The sequence below is a fragment of the Lepus europaeus genome, chromosome 13, assembly GCF_033115175.1.
Source record: "Lepus europaeus isolate LE1 chromosome 13, mLepTim1.pri, whole genome shotgun sequence".
NCBI classification, from domain to species: domain Eukaryota; kingdom Metazoa; phylum Chordata; class Mammalia; order Lagomorpha; family Leporidae; genus Lepus; species Lepus europaeus.
In genome coordinates this window covers 76,628,949-76,643,057 of record NC_084839.1, presented here as the reverse complement: position 1 = coordinate 76,643,057, position 14,109 = coordinate 76,628,949, and positions in this window count along the sequence as shown.

The following is a 14,109-nucleotide window of genomic DNA, read 5'->3' as shown; positions in this document are numbered from 1 at the left end:
ACTTAACAGATTCAATGCAATCCCCACCAAAATACCAATTACATTCTTCAATGGATTAGGAAAAATTCCTAAAATTCTTATGGAAATCCAAAAGATCTTGAATAATCAAAGCAAGCTTACACAATAAAAACAAAGCTGGAAGCATCAGAACACCAGATTTCAAGACATACTGCTGGGCTACTGTACCAAAACAGCAATGTACTGACACAAAAATAGACACATAGACCAACAGAACAGAATAGAAACCCATAAATAAACCCATGCACCTACAACGGGCTTGTCTTTGACAAAGCAATGAAAACCCTTTCTGAACTCGCTTCAATAAATGGTGCTGGAAAACAATTTGCATATGCAGATTTGAAACAGTACTCCAGCCTTGCATCCTACACATAAACCACTCAAAATAGTTCACAGATATAAATGTATGATATGAAACCATGAGTCTGGGAGTACTAGGAATAAATATAGCACAAATACTCCAAGACGCTGCAATAGGCAATGACTTTTTGTGATAAGACACTGATTGAAAGCATCCGATGTAAAAATACAAATATAAATATATAAATATATATATACAAAATGGGATCAATCAAACCAAGAAGCTTCTGCACAGCAAAGAAAATAACAGAATGAGCAGAGAACCATCAAAATGGGAGACAAGATTTGCAAACTATGAATTTAATAAAGAATTAATATAAAGAATAGTTAAGTAGCTCAAGAAAATCAATGATAACCAATAATCCAGTTAAGGATTTAAGTAGACATTTTTCAAAAGAAGATACACAAATTGGTAGCAAATGTGAGTAAACGTTAAAGTTCAGTAGCCATCAGGGAAATACAAATAAAAACTGCAATTTGGTATCATCTCATTCAAGTTAAAATGGCTATTATCAAAAAGTCAAAAAACAGCAAGTGCCTACTAGGTTGTAAAGGATAGGGAACCCTAATACATTCTTGAGAATACAAATTAGTATAGCCATTATGGAGAACAGTATGAAGGTTCCTTAAAAATCTAAAAATAAACATCATATGACTCAGCCATCCCACTTCTGGGAATATATTCAAATGAGATGAAGTTAGCATAAGAAAGGGATATCAGCACTGTCATGTTTATTGCAGCAATATCTATCAATCAATGAACAGATAAAGACAATATGAGATATGTATGTATATATATGTGAAGATTGTATGTACATATATATACAAAACAATATTCACAGCCATACAAAAGAAATCCTGCCATAAGCAAAAAAAGAGTTTTGGAGATCATTATACTAAGGGAAATAAGCCAGACATAGAAAAACAAATACCATATGTTTGATGTTTTTTCTCATATGTCAACTTATGGTATATTATTTGTATTTGGTAGATAGATATTTATAAATGCTGTTTTCACAGAATTATATCCCTATATAATAATATGCCCTTCTCCTCTCATGTTTTGATCCTTAATTAATTAATTCCACATTTTCTTTATTTTGACAATGAGTAAAACAAGATTTATTTAAGACAGAAACCTCCTGCCACAGCATCAGGAGGGGAGCTCCAAGAGAGGAAGACATCAGAAACTTTTCAAAATGGGGTCTTTTAAGCACAATTTGGGGGAGCAGAATAACACTCATCAGAAAGTGGGGACAAAGTACATCAGAGGGCCAGAACTGTAATCCTGTCAAGCCTGGTCATGATAAAAAAAAAAAAAAGGTCATCAGTAGGGTAGAATAGGGAACTTGGCCTTTCTAATGAATTCCATATTATGCCTGCTTTCAAAAAAATGTGTGTGTGTATATATACATACATACATACATATAGATAGATAGATAGATATAAAAGTAACATTTGAAGCAAAGATGGCAAAATATCAAAAATTGTTAAATGTATATGTGTACATGGAACTATTTCGTATTTTTCCATACTATTAGAAATATTTTCTAATAAAAAGACAAAAGAAAAATCAGTAAATCAAAAATGTCACATAGATGATAGTAATAATGGAGTTAGTAGACAAAGACATTAAAGCAATTGTTATGACTATACTTCATCTGTTGAAGAAGCTACAAGAGATTGGATTTGTTCATTAGTGACATTGTAGTTATAAGAAAGTTCCAAATCAAAATCAAGAGTTACAAATTATAATTTATCAATTGAAAAAGACATTGGACATAAATAACACCAGATTACTGCAGAACAAAAAATAATGATCTTAATAATATAGCAATATTAAGCAATAACTCAGGAAAAAAAGGCTGAAGAAAACATGAATAGAGGACCAATGACCTGTGGATAATGTGAACATATATGTGTTTAACAAAAAGACTTTAAGTAGCCTGAGGACAAAATACATGTTGTAGACATAATGATGGGGAAAAATAACCCTAGATTTTTCTTAGGGAAGCTAAGTGAGATAACATCTTTAAAGCACAGGTAGGCAAAAAAAGAAAGTGCCAATGCATAATCCTATACTTGCAAAAATATCACTCACATGTTTAGGTAACCAAAGATTTTGTCAGATACAAAAAAAAACCAAAATAATTCATCAACACTTACCCTGTGATACAAAGCTAGTTAAAAATGGTCTTTCAAATAAAATGCTAGTTAAAATTCCATATTACAATCTGGACTTACAAAAGGGATAAAGAACACAGAATTTGTGATTACATAGATAAATGTATATGCACTTCATTATTTTTAGATAGGCAACAGTTTAAATAAAATATAGTATTGGAATCCCTTGGCACATTTCTAACTCCATCATTTGAGGCTAGTCTGATTGAGCATGCCCCAAATTGTACATCTCCTACCTCTCTTTTTCCACTCTTAAATTTAACAGGGATCACTTTTCAGTTAAAATTTAAACACCTAAGAATAATTGTGTGTTAATTACAGAGTTCAACCACTAGTACTAGAGCAACAACAACAACAACAACAAATACTAAAAAGGATAAAGTATTACATTGTACATCTAGATTCAGGACAAGAGCTGATCAGGTCATTGTTTCTTATAGTGTTCATTTCACTTCAACAGGTTTCCCTTTTGGTGCTCAGTTGTTGCCGATCAGGGAAAACAAATGATATTTGTCTCTTTGGGACTGGCTTAATTCACTCAGCATGATGTTTTCCAGATCCCTCCATCTTGTTGCAAATGACTGGGTTTCATTGTTTCTTACTGCTGTATAGTATTCTATGGAGTACATGTCCCATAATTTCTTTATCCAGTCTACTGTTGATGGACATTTGAGTTGGTTCCAGGTCTTAGCTATTGTGAATTGAGCTGCAATAAACATTAATGTGCAGATGGCTTTTTTGTTTGCCAAATTAATTTCCTTTGGGTAAATTCCGAGGAGTGGGATGGCTGGGTTGTATGGTAGGGTTATATTCAGGTTTCTGAGGAATCTCCAGACTGACTTCCATAGTGGCTTAACCAGTTTGCATTCCCACCAACAGTGGGTTAGTGTCCCTTTTTCCCCCACATCCTCTCCAGCATCTATTGTTGGTAGATTTCTGAATGTGAGCCATTCTAACCGGGGTGAGGTGAAACCTCATTGTGTTTTTGATTTGCATTTCTCTGATTGCTAGTGATGTTGAACATTTTTTCATGTCTCTGTGAGTGAGATCCCAGTGGAAAGAACAGGGCCATCAAAGAGGGAGGTACCTTTCTCTGAAGGGAGGAGAGAACTTCCACTTTGACTATGACCCTATCGAATAAGACCAAAGTCAGTGAACTCTAAAGGCTTCCATAGTCTTGGCAACTCATGACTAGAGCCTAGGGAGATTACTGACGCCATGAACAAGAGTTTCAAATTGTTAAGTCAGCAACAGGAGTCACTGTGTACTTACATCCCATGTGGGATCTGTCCTTAATGTGTTGTCTAATGTGCAGTGATGCTATAACTAGTACTGAAACAGTATTTTTACACTTTGTGTTTCTGCGTGGGAACAAACTGATGAAATCTTTACTAATTATATACTGAATCGATCTTCTGTATATAAAGATAATTGGAAATGAAAAAAAAAAAAAACCTGGTGTTAAATTGGAAATGGCATAGAAAATTAATTAATTTTTAAAAAAAATATTATGGGCCGGCGCCGCGGCTCAATAGGCTAATCCTCCGCCTTGCGGCGCCAGCACACTGGGTTCTAGTCCCGGTCGGGGCACCGATCCTGTCCCGGTTGCCCCTCTTCCAGGCCAGCTCTCTGCTGTGGCCAGGGAGTGCAGTGGAGGATGGCCCAAGTGATTGGGCCCTGTACCCGCATGGGAGACCAGGAGAAGCACCTGGCTCCTGCCATCGGATCAGCGCAGTGTGCTGGCCGCAGCGCGCCTACCGCGGCGGCCATTGGAGGGTGAACCAACGGCAAAAGTAAGACCTTTCTCTCTGTCTCTCTCTCTCACTGTCCACTCTGCCTGTCAAAAAAAAAAAATATTATGTAGGATCTCTGTCTTTAATGTGCTGTACACTCTTATTTAATGCTATAACTAGTACTCCAACAGTTTTTTTCACTTTGTGTTGCTACATGGGGGCAAATTGTTGAAATCGTTACCTAATATATACTAAACTGATCTTCTGTATATAAAGAGAATTGAAAATGAATCATGATGTGATTGGAAGGGGAGAAGGAGCGGTAAAGGGGAGGGTTGTGGGTGGGAGGGAAGTTTTGGGAGGGGGAAGCCATTGTAACCCATAAGCTGTACTTTGGAAATTTATATTCATTAAATAAAAGTTTAATAAAAAAATAAATAAATAAAACATAGTTATATAGTGCTGATAGCACAAAGGTCTAGAGGGGAGAAAGTATATTGCTTTGAAGTTTTTAACACTAAATGTGAAACAATGTGACATCACTTGAAAGTATACTGTGAAAAGAAAAAGAAAATACATTATGAAGAGTTAAAGATATATACTACAACATGGAATATTACACAGCCGTAAAAAATGAAATCCTGTCATTTGCAACATAATGGATGCAACCAGAAATCATTATAATTAGAAAAATAAGCAAGTTCAAAAAGACAGTATCATATGTTCTCACTGATCTATGCTAATTAATAGAGTACCTAAAAGGAAACCAGCACCTGAAACAGTTGTCTGTACCCCATGTTCACTGCAGCACAATTCATAATAGCTAAGATATGGAATCAACACCGATGTCCATCAACTGAAGACTGGATGAACAGATTATGGTATATACATTATGGCATACTACTCAGCTGTTAAAAAAAATGAAACATTGTCTTTTGCAACAAAATAGACACAACTGGAAATATATTTAGTGAAATAAGCCAGTCTGAGAAAGATATCATATGTTTTCCCTGGTCCAAGGTAACTAATAGAGTACCTAAAATGCAATGTATTGGATTGAAGTGGACATTTTCAGATTTGATGATAGTTTACAGCCCTTGTCTCTTCTGTTGAAGAACAGGTTGTTGTTGTTTTTTTTTTTTTTTAATACTATTGGTTTAACTCTTTTACTTAGTGTTAACTTTATGATCATTAAGTAAACAGAAAACAGATCTTTGTAGATATTAAGAGTGGGAATGGAAAAAGGAGGTGGAAGCAGGGTTGGAATGTGGGTAGAGTGGGAAGTAACCCCATATTCCTAAATCTATATAAATGAAATACATAAACTTGTGTCACTTAAATATTTTTTTAAAAAAAAATCTAGATAAAATATTAGAAGATATTAACAAAGAGCAGCATGGAAAAGTTCAGCTAGGAGTAATCGGCAAATTGGTGGTGACCAATTATGCACTACTGAGAGGAAGGCAACCAGAGAAAGATTAGTCTGCACAGGGACTTGTGTAAGTCTCCTAGGACTTCTCTAACAAAATAGCACAAAATGATGACTTAAAAGAACAGAAATATTTTCCCTCACAGAGGCTAGACGGTATAGGTAAGCGTGTCAGCTTAACCTTTGGTCTCTGAATTCTTTAGAATGGTCCTTTCTTCTGGCAGCCCCAGGCATTCCTTGGTTTGTAGCAGTAAAATTCCAATCTCCACCTTCATCTTTACACAATCGTCATCCCCCTGTGTCTCTCTCCTATTGCTTTGTTAAAGGCTTTACCATATTTGTAATTGATAAAAAATTATACATTGTGGTGGTGATCGAATCATGCTGAACATATCCATCACCTCAAATACTTACTATATATTTGTGATCAGAACACTTAAACCATTATTTCAACTATTTTTTAAATATATGATAGAAGTCATTATTGTTAACTATATCTTCATGAATATGTTGAATCCTTAGAAATATAGTAGGCTGGTGGTTACCAGCAACAGGGGGCAGGAAAGGGATGGGGAAAGGGAAAATGCTGGTCTCTTCTCTTTATGACATCAGGCATATTGGGCTAAGGGGCCACCCTATGCCAGTATGACTTTATCTTAATTAACTATATCTGTAATTATCCTATTTCCAAATAGGGTCACATTCTGAGGTACTGGGAGTTATAATTTCAGTGTATCTTTTAGGGTAACAAATTTAACACAGAGCTGCACTGATCCAAAGCCAGGAGCCAGGAGCTTCTTCCGGGTCTCTCACGCGGGTATAGGGGCCCAAGGACTTGGGCTATCTTCTACTGTTTCCCAGGCCATAGCAGAGAGCTGGATCGGAAGAGGAGCAGCCGGATCTTGAACCGGTGCCCATATGGGATGCCGATGCTTCAGGCCAGGGCATTAACCCACTGCCTCACAATGCCGGCCCCAGAAATTTGGTTTCTTCAAACAACCAAGATGAAGCAGAAAGAAGAGGTAGAGTTTTCTTAGGTTGAATTCCACAGCATCACAGTTTAACAGAGGATATTACTCCATTTTTCACACTGGAGTGTTTTGGTCATCAGTCAATTTTTATTTTATGTAAAAGTATATTGGCAGCTGAGTTCTTGAGTGTCATCTGTAGGGGAATGTCAAGCTTTAGGATGGGCTTGTTCTCTCATTGAAACAGCCACTGCTGTGATCCATCAAACCATAGCTCACTTTATACATATTTAAAACCCATCCTTCATGAGAAATAGTGCTGTTGCAGAATCAGTCTCACTGTGGCAAGGCAAGATATTAATGGCCCTGCTGCCTTTCCCTGAATTATCATCAGAATACACCATGAATCAAGCAAAAATTAGCATTGGGCCCCAAAATTCAAAACAGAGCATTCAATAACAATAAGTTCTAAGAGATCTAGTTCACTTGCTGGAAGTCCATTTATTGGTAAACTGATATTTAATTAGAAAACCAATACTGTTTGTTGCTAACCTAATTATTATCCCTAAAATGAACAGCAATATTACTCAAAATTTGTTAATATTAGAATGATCTGGAATGGGTAAGTCTCCATGGAGGCAAGATTCATATATGTGAGTTAAACAGCTTTTTTTGGTAAAATGTGTCAGTTGTCAACACAGAGGGAAAGGACATGATGTATACAGTCCCCAGTGCCCTCCTTCCCTCTGGTAGCACCTGAGGCTATGGAGGAGGTATAATTGCTCTTTCAAGTCAGAGAGAAGGCACTTCTACACCAATCAGGATTTAGACTCTAGTAACAGCTCACATTTTAACTTTGTAAAAAAAAAAAAAAGACAGTAAAATGCATTATTTAGCACATTTAAGTATTTAGAGCACTATCATGGTAAAGATATGAAGAGTGGATGTCACAGACCTAAACTGTTCTGAGAATGAGAAATGTGTTTTGCCCTCATCCCCTCAAATGGACCACGGTTCCTTTTCTTAGCTAAAATGTACTAAGCATTTATCAAGTGTCAGCAATTCTGATAAGCACTTTATATGATTAATTTCATTCAATCATCCTGATTACCTTTGGGGTTGGTACTAGTATTTTCATTTTTCATTTTCTACAACTCATGATAAAGAGATAATTTGAAGAGACTCCACAGTTTTCTAACTTCTCCCTTGCTTCTTGACTTCTTGCTAATATTCTAAAATCATCATAAATACAAAAATCATCCACAAATCATTATAAGTGCTAGAATACTCCAAGAGCCATTTGGTAGTGCTTGGGCTAATTGTTGCTAACTGATGAAAAAAAAAAGTTGGAAGCATTTCCGCTGAGATCTGGTACCAGACAGGGATGCCCACTCCCACCACTGCTATTCAATATAGTTCTGGAAGGTTTAGCCAGAGCTATTAGGCAAGAAAAAGAAATTAAAGGGATACAAATTGGGAAGGAAGAACTCAAACTATCCCTCTTTGCAGATGATATGATTCTTTATAGAGGACCCAAAGAACTCTACTAAGAGACTATTGGAACTCATAGAAGAGTTTGGCAAAGTAGCAGGATATAAAATCAATGCACAAAAATCAACAGCCTTTGTATACACAGGCAATGCCATGGCTGAGGAAGAACTTCTAAGATCAATCCCATTCACAATAGCTACAAAAACAATCAAATACCTTGGAATAAACTTAACCAAGGATGTTAAAGATCTCTATGATGAAAATTATAAAACTTTAAAGAAAGAAATAGGATACCAAAAAAATGGAAAAATCTTCCATGCTCATAGATTGGAAGAATCAATACCATCAAAATGTCTATTCTCCCAAAAGCAATTTATACATTCAATGCAATACCAATCATGATACCAAAGACATTCTTCTCAGATCTTGAAAAAATGATGCTGAAATTCATATGGAGACACAGGAGACCTCAAATAGCCAAAGCAATCTTGTACAACAAAAACAAAGCTGGAGGCATTACAATACCAGATTTCAGGACATACTACAGGGCAGTTGTAATCAAAAGAGCATGGTACTGGTACAGAAACAGATGGATAGACCAATGGAACAGAATAGAAACACCAGAAATCAATCCAAACATCTACAGCCAACTTATATTTGATCAAAGATCCAAAACCAATCCCTGGAGTAAGGACAGTCTATTCAATAAATGGTGCTGGGAAAATTGGATTTCCACGTGCAGAAGCATGAGCAAGACCTCTACCTTTCACCTTACACAAAAATTCACTCAACATGGATTAAAGACTTAAATCGACAACCCAAAACCATCAAATTATTAGAGAGCATTGGAGAAATCCTGCAAGATATAGGTACAGGCAAAGACTTCTTGGAAAATACCCCAGAAGCACAGGCAGTCAAAGCCAAAATTGACATTTGGGATTGCATCAAATTGAGAAGTTTCTGAACTTCAAAAGAAACAGTCAGGAAAGTGAAGAGGCAACCAACAGAATGGGAAAAAATATTTGCAAAACATGCTACAAATAAAGGGTTGATAATCAGAATCTACAAAGAAATCAAGAAACTCCACAACAACAAAACAGACAACCCACTTAAGAGATGGGCCAAGGACCTCAATAGACATTTTTCGAAAGAGGAAATCCAAATGGCCAACAGACACATGAAAAAATGTTCAAGATCACTAGCAATCAGAGAAATGCAAATCAAAAACACAATGAGGTTTCACCTCGCCCCGGTTAGAATGGCTCACATTCAAAAATCTACCAACAATAGATGCTGGGGAGGATGTGAGGAAAAAGGGACACTAACCCACTGTTGGTGGGAATGCAAACTGGTTAAGCCACTATGGAAGTCAGTCTGGAGATTCCTCAGAAACCTGAATATAACCCTACCATACAACCCAGCCATCCCACTCCTCGGAATTTACCCAAAGGAAATTAATTTGGCAAACAAAAAAGCCATCTGCACATTAATGTTTATTGCAGCTCAATTCACAATAGCTAAGACCTGGAACCAACTCAAATGTCCATCAACAGTAGACTGGATAAAGAAATTATGGGACATGTACTCCATAGAATACTATACAGCAGTAAGAAACAATGAAACCCAGTCATTTGCAACAAGATGGAGGAATCTGGAAAACATTATGCTGAGTGAATTAAGCCAGTCACAAAGAGACAAATATCATTTGTTTTCCCTGATTGGTGACAACGAACTGAGCACCAAAGGAGAAACGTGTCAAAGTGAAATGGACACTATAAGAAACAATGACCTGATCAGCTCTTGTCCTGACTCTTGATGTACAATGTAATACTTTATCCTTTTTAGTATTTTGTTGTTGTCGTTGTTGTTGTTCTAGTACTAGTGGTTGAACTCTGTAATTAACACACAATTATTCTTAGGTGTTTAAATTTTAACTGAAAAGTAATCCCTGTTAAATATAAGAGTGGGAATAAGAGAGGGAGGTGATGTACAATTTGGGACATGCTCAATCAGACTAGCCCCAAATGGTGGAGTTAGAAATGTGCCAGGGTATTCCAATTCAATCCCATCAAGGTGGCATGTACCAATGCCATCTCACTAGTCCAAGTGATCAATTTCAGTTCACAATTGATGACTCTGATAGGTCTAAGAGTCAAAGGAATCACACAAGACGAGTGTCTGCTAATACTAACTGATAGAATCAAAAAGGGTGAGAACGATCCAACGTGGGAAGCGGGATACACAGCAGACTCATAGAATGGCAGATGTCCTAAATAGCACTCTGGCCTCAGAATCACTTCTTAAGGCATTCAGATCTGGCTCAAGAGCCCATGAGAGTACTGTAGGCATGGAAAGCCAAGACACCCTGGAAAAGAAAAAAAAAAAAAGAAGAAGAAGAAGAAGAAGAAGAAGAATACCTAAATGAAAGATCTCTGCGAGTGAGATCCCATTGGAAAGAACGGGGCCATCAAAGAGGGAGGTACCTTTCTCTGAAGGGAGGAGAGTACTTCCACTTTGACTATGACCCTATTGGAATAAGATCAAAGTCGGTGAACCCTAAAGGCTTCCATAGCCTTGGCAACTCATGACTAGAGCCTAGGGAGATTACCAACATGAGTTGCAGGAGCCTAAATTCCTATATGTGAGTGAAACAATTTTTGATAAAATGTATCAGTCATCAACACAGAGGGAAAAGTATATGAAGTCTACAGTTCCCAGGGCCCTCCTTCCTTCTGGGCATCTGTGCTATGGAAGAGGTATAACTGCTCTTTCAAGTCAGTGAGAAGGTACTTCTACACCAATCAGAATTCACACTCTAGTAATAGCTTACATTTTAACTTAAAAAATGTCAAAATGCATTATTTAGCTCATGTAAGTATTTAGAGAGCTATCATGGCAAAAAATATGAAAAGTTACTTTCTGTTACTTTCCCATCCACAATAGCAGGTAGCTGGATGGGAAGCAGAGCAGCCAGTACTGGAATAGGCATTCATATGAGATGCTGACTTCAAAGGCAATGGCTTAATCCACTGTGCCATGACATTGCCACTGAAAAGATCATTTTAATTGTTTAAATTTGATTAATTATTTTTAAATTTATTTCAAAGGTATAGAGACAGAGAATGAAGACATCCATCTGTTGGTTAACTCCCCAATTGCCCACAATACCCAGGGGTGGACAAGGCAAAAGTCAGGAACCAGAAACTTCATTCAAGCCTCCCACGAGGGTGGCAGGGACTCAAACACTTTGGCCATCACCTATTACCACCCAGGGTGTACATAAGCAGAAAACTAGAATTTGAACCAGAGTTGGAAACCAAACCCAGGTACTCTGATATGGGATGTGGGCTCCAAAATCAGTATCTCAACTGCTGGACCATATGCTCACCCCAAATAGGTCATTTTATAAGTGAACTGTTAAAATGCTACATGGAAGGCAGCCATTGTGGTAGCGGGCCAAGCAGCCACTTGGGATGCCTACACGCCATATCAGAGTGTTTGGAATTGAATGCAGGCTTCACTGTTTGCAATCCGACTTTCTACTAATGCACCCATGAATCATCAGATGATGTCCAGAGTAACTCTGGTTCCTGTCATCCATGTGAGAAACCACTATGGTGCTCCTGGCTCCTAGTTTTGACCTGGCACAGATCTGGCAGTTACAGACATTTGAGGAGTGAATCAAGAAATGGAAGATCTCTCTGTCTCTCCTTCTCTCTCCCCCTTTTCTCTGTCACTCTGCCTTTCACATAAATAAATAATGAATAAATATATACCTATATATAGTATCTCATGTAACATTTATAATGAAATCCCAATGTCATACAAAAACAAAAATATATTTATTTTTCACCAGAATAGTTCATTTGAAACTCCTTATCTTCCTCATTCTACCTGCATGTACTCTAGCTGGCATGAACCTACCTCGCGACAGAAAGAAAAAAAAAAAGTTAATGTTCTACACAATAATTCCTAAAGCTACAGCTGAAAAGTACCAAACATCAGATTTGACAACTGAATCTAACAACCAAAAGAATAGAAGTCTGAGGAGAAAGGATGGGAGAGTGGGTGGGGGGTGGGTATGGTGGTGAGAACCACTATATTCCTAAAATTGTACTTATGAAATGCATGAAGTCTATATTCCTTAAATAAAAGGTTTATTTGGGGGGGGAGGGAAACAAAGTAAAAAAAAAGAAGAGAAATCTAAAAACATAACATTTATTCCAAAGTTACCATAGGTGGTATATTAATTGTATTTATTTATTAGTTATGTATATTAATTTGTATTTAAACTTTTATAGGTGTCCTTACTTAAAGGATAATGTGACATAGTGGGCTATAAGAGGAGAAGAGGTATAAACACATGTGAATTCATGGCAAATAAGTAAGAAAAACTACACAAATACCAAAGGTCCTGCTTATAGTGCATTATTGTTTAAGCTTAGGTATTCATTGCCTATTAAAAAAAAAAAAAAAAAAAAAAAAAAAAAAAAAAAAAAAAAACAGTGCTCCCTGAGAAAGACAATAGTTCAAACTGTTCTTAGATAATCATATTCACAAAAGTCCATCTAGGAATTGTGAAATACTTTGTGGCAAAATCTAACAAAAACAAAAACAAAAACAAAAAAACTTCCATTAACTCAATGCAACTTTAATCTAATTATTTTCTGACTGGATTTTGAAATAGTGGTAATACATTATCCTTTCACTTAAGTCAAACATACATGTTTGATCCTTGATTTCTCCCTCTTCCTCAATCCCACTCACAAATTTTCCTCAAGTAAATTTTGTGAGTTCCATCTCTCAAACATTCTCTGAATCAGTTTATCTTCATCTCCTTGTCACCACTCTTATAAACTGCAGTCATATGTTGTGTGTGATTGTTGACCTATTTGCTTCCATTTTTGCAATTCTCTAGTCTGCTTTCCTCAGAAAAATCAGTGAGTTTTTAAAAAATAACTCAACATTTTTAAATCTCCTGATTAAACATCTTTAATAGTTCCCACTTTCTCTTAAACGTAAACCCAACTCTTTTATATGAATCAGAAAGTTCATCATAACCCTATTCCCCCAGGCCTCCATTTCCCCCAACTGTCTCTCTTCAAAGCAGCATCATTCACTTCTTTTCTATTTCTTCAAAGCATCAATTACCTCTCCTGCTTCCGGATCAATGAACTTGTTGTTCTTTGTTCTTAGAATGCTCTTTTTCCCACAATTCTTTGTGCAATGAGCTCATTTCCATCTTTTGTGTCTCAGGTCAAATGCTTGCTCTTCAGAGACACAACCCCCAGTATTCCTCTTCACTATCTCATGACTCTATTTCATTCACAGGAATCTAATTATTAGCAATCTAATGTTAAAATTGGTTTAATTATGTTTATTCTTTCTCCAACCATAAGGGGCAGACCTTATATAACCTGCTAACTATACCCTCAGACTGTAGCAGAGTACATGCCAAAAGTAGATATTTCATGTTTGTTGAATACATCAATTGATTGTTGAACAATTAAGGAAAAGGTTTTTAGAAGGAAGTAAGGAAAAGAACAAAGAGACAGAACTAAGGAGACAAATTCCATGAAATTCACAATTTTGCTAGATCTGATGAGTGTGTATGTGCCCTTGTGTGTCGAGCCAGTGTGTGAGGAAGTGAGAGAGCAATGGGAGAAGTTCATATGATTCATGCTTCAGAGAACATTCTCCAGATGCCCTTAGAAACACCAGATGGCTTCTAAGCTTCCATTTGTTCCCTGTAAACTCTTAAGAACTCACCCATTCCCAGCTCTGAGTCAAGGGGAAACATCAGAAGGAATATAAATTAACAACAAAAAAGTTTTAAGATAACATCACTCCTCTGGCCTGTCTCCCAGGATTGCTTGTTGATGAAGCAAAAAACCCTGGATATTTTGTGGGAATCACAGACCTACGT